The sequence below is a fragment of the Triticum dicoccoides genome, chromosome 5B (genome assembly GCF_002162155.2).
Source record: "Triticum dicoccoides isolate Atlit2015 ecotype Zavitan chromosome 5B, WEW_v2.0, whole genome shotgun sequence".
Classification (NCBI taxonomy): domain Eukaryota; kingdom Viridiplantae; phylum Streptophyta; class Magnoliopsida; order Poales; family Poaceae; genus Triticum; species Triticum dicoccoides.
In genome coordinates this window covers 718,590,349-718,594,277 of record NC_041389.1, presented here as the reverse complement: position 1 = coordinate 718,594,277, position 3,929 = coordinate 718,590,349, and the positions used below count along the sequence as shown (strand labels likewise).

At 39.1% G+C, this 3,929-nt stretch overlaps 1 protein-coding gene across 1 annotated transcript in view; it reads left to right on the top strand.

Annotated features, from left to right (window-relative positions):
• Positions 1 to 2,524, top strand: part of LOC119310736 — a 5,727-nt gene extending 3,203 nt beyond the window's left edge. The window contains exons 6-7 of the mRNA XM_037586376.1: positions 514 to 1,081; positions 2,131 to 2,524. The gene's annotated coding sequence lies outside the window, so the exon portion shown is untranslated. The remainder of the gene's footprint in view (positions 1 to 513; positions 1,082 to 2,130) is intronic.
• The last annotated feature ends 1,405 nt before the right edge of the window (positions 2,525 to 3,929 follow it).

Below are 3,929 nucleotides of genomic sequence, written 5' to 3'. Positions count from 1 at the left end.
GGTAGAAATCAGTGGTTGTGCTTAAGCTTCTGTTCTTTATTTAACTTTGAGGCATAAATTCAAATGATTAGTATATGCATAGCAGTTTAATGCAAGTGATAGTTGTGGTAAAGTAGAATCCAAGATCGAGGAAGGTGTCGAGGGGAGCACATCAAATTCTATCAAAGTAATTATCAACAATGCTACTCTGAATTATAGTGGCAGCTGGTCAATATCATGAACTTTTCCACTATGATTTGTTTTATTATTATTATATAATGTGTGGATCAACTTCACGGGACAAAGAAGCCTAATACTCCTCATGGACGAGGTTGACAGTATATATGATGGTGGAATGTGACAAATGTGACCGGTAATACTTCGACTGTATCTCAAAGCTTGTGTAGTGGGAGCATTTCAGTGTACATAATGCTTCATGGGATATGTAATTTTTTATTGTCTGAAAATATGAATGCCCATGATCTCTGCTAGATCTAATTTTAACCATCAATCTGATATTTTATTTGCACAAAGGATGGATTTTCCGGCAGCGTGGAGAGCCCTATATATTGATGACCAGCTGCCTCAGATTACTTGTGAGCAATTCATATATCATGAGCTACCATTTTGTTTTCTTCTAGACCAAGATTGATTAATGTTATTCATCATCAGTGTTTCAGTTTCATTAGTCCTCACATGAACATGTTGATTTCTAATTTCTCTGCACATAAATATGTAAGACATATTTGTACCTTTTCCCTGTAGGTAAGCAGAACAGGGCAGGGCTCACATTCACTTTCTAACGTAATGAGTGTGCTATTACCTGTTGATACTTGACATTAGTGATCAGCTTGACGCAAGCTTTTGTGTCGATTACTTTCTGCCTTTTTTTGATAACCATTATTATTTTTTAATTTTTTCTATTGTGTTTTTTTGCTTCCTTTTTCTGTCAAACTCTCATGTGGTACTGTTTGTCAAGCATTGATATTGTTTTCACGTACAACTCATTATTTTTTGCTCATTTAATTAGATGTTCAAAAATATGATAAATGTGGGGCCTTGGTGCTGGATGAGACAGTGACTTGTACTACAGGAAGGAAAAGTAAGAGTCCGTTATCATTCACTTGCACTATATATCCTAAATCTGTATAGTTAGTTTCACTTCTGTTTATATGCTGGTTAGTTGCACTATATGATATAGCTAGCTATGTAGTTTTCTTTATATAGTCGGTGCAAATAAGCTACTGCAAGCTTCATTCGTAGCTTTCTTTTGATGTAAGTTGATGCTTTTAGTCTATCGTGCTTCCCATTATCAGGCTTGATACGCCTGAGCCAGTTATGTGTAAAGACGCTATTTAAGTATCTCCTTGCACTGGTATGCCTGGACCATAATGTTATCAGGATCGATAAAATATGCCATCTAAGTATAAATGGTTTTAAATTTTAATTCTTGGTTTGCTTTGGCTACTTGCACCAGTTGCACAAGCAGCCTCTATTTTTATTCCACATAAATCCAAGGACAATATATTTTGACCTTCTATCTTTGTTCAACTGCAATATCTCAAATCGGAAGACACAAATTATTTTGAATGGTAACTAATTGGATATAAGCACAAGTGAGCCAAGGGATCGTTGACTCCCTAGCTGTCTTTCCTGGTTTCACTCATTGCCAGAGCAAGAATACTATTTTTGGTGGGGTTTGTTCTGAAAATGAAGACAACATATCTCAATGCAAAATGCTTCAACCGTCAGGTTTTAATGTTAGCCATTATTAGGTTTACGCAAAAGTATTTCATTACTACCATGCTTCTATTCTACATGTTCTTTTTGTCATAGGATGCATGTGACATCATTAGTATTAAGTATGAGGTAGGGGTTTTAAGCCTTTAGGTAGATTTCAAGGTCTCATTGAGTTTTATGGATGGTAGTACCAGCAGAGGGGAGGGTCTGATTGTTGGAAGCTACCAGTGAGAGAGAGCAAACATTTATTAGAGATGCCTGTGTGCTGATATTAATCTGACCATGTTTATGTATATGGGTGGCGTTTTTTTCCATAAATTTGTCTGTTTGCAATTTATCTTTTGCCAAGGCAAAAGAAATGGTGTCTGTGGGGGAGAACTAATATATTTTAGAGCGATGGCTTAACTGCAGGCAGGAAAAAAGATTTGGAATGTATAGCAAAATGAAGGACAACAATATCGAAACCTGGTCTACAGGAGCCAAACACACCTACGATGAAGAGTTGTTTAGACGATGAAATCATGGTCAATATTGATGGAACATGCAGTGATGGCTCTACCTAATATCACCGCCTTCATGTCTTTCCTACTGGCAGCAGATACAAGACTCAGCCAGGGGTTAAGAGACCAGCTCTATCTATATGATGCATCTCTGCTAAAATAGTTTGCTTTATAAAGGCAATGTAAGCTATCATCAAGTGATCTCATAACTTTCTTTTGAGCTATCATGCTACCATGTAAGGAAATATACTCCGTATAACATTGTGTACCTAAGTATCTATTAAATTGGCTCTAAATCACTCTCACTTTCATGTCTCGCTCTCGCTTTTTGCGCCATGGGCGCAACGGGTCATCTAGTTGGCTCAAAGGAGGGAAAGGATCATTAGATAGTGTGACTAGTTCAGTAGGTGGTCATACCTTTGGAAAATTAGGATCCCAGCCAAAATTAAGGTGTTCCTGTGGTCGCTGGCTCAACACTCCTTGCCGACAGGAGAACTTCTTCACCATACAAACATGGCAACAATGGCCATCCGCCCATTCTGCGGCATGGAGGATACATGGAGTAATACATCTCCAACGTATCTATATTTTTTATTGTTCCATGCTGTTATATTATCATTCTTGGATGTTTTACAATTATTTTATATCAACTTTATATCATTTTTAGGACTAACCTATTGACATAGTGCCTAGTGCCAGTTGCTATTTTTTGCTCATTTTTTACATCGCATAATATCGACAGAAGACACAACTTGGGCCAAAGAAGTACCAGAGGGGTGCCCCGAGGGGGCAGAACCCACCAGGGCGCGCCTGGGGGCCCAGGCGCGCCCTGGTGGGTTGTGCCCTGATACGTCCATTTTGAATCATGTTTTCCTACTGTTATTTATAATGTTTTTATGCATAATAATGCTTTTTGGAGTAATTCTAATGCCTTTTCTCTCATAATATGCAAGGTTCACACAAAGAGGGAGAATTCCTGCGGCTGGAAATCTGAACTTGGAAAAGCTATGTTAGGCTACCTATTCTGCACAACTCCAAATGAGCTGAAACTTCATGAAGAATTTTTATGGAATAAATAAGAAATAACGGAGCAAATAACTACCGAAGGGGGGCCACCTGGTGAGCACAAGACACCAGTGCGTGCCAAGCCCCCAGGCACGCCCTGGTGGGTTGTGCTCAGCTCAGCCCACCTCCGGTGCCCATCTTCTGGTATATAAGTCATTTTGACCTAGAAAAAATAAGGAGAAGACTTTCGGGACGGAGTGCCGCCGTCTCAAGGCGGACCTTGGGCAGGAGCACTTTTGGCCTCCGGCAGAGCGATTCCGCCGGGGGAACTTCCCTCTCGGAGGGGGAAATCATCGTCGTCATCATCACCAACAACTCTCCCATCTTGGGGAGGGCAATCTCCATCAACATCTTCAACAACACCATCTCCTTTCAAACCCTAGTTCATCTCTCGCGTTTAATCTTTGTACCAAAACTATAGATTGGTGCTTGTGGGTGACTAGTAGTGTTGATTACATCTTGTAGTTGATTACAATATGGTTTATTTGGTGGAAGATTATATATTTAGATCAATTATGATATTTAATACCACTCTGATCTTGAGCATGAATATCATTTGTGAGTAGTTACTTTTGTTCTTGAGGTCACGGGAGAAATCTTGTTGCAAGTAATCATGTGACTTTTATATGTGTTCGATATTTTGAT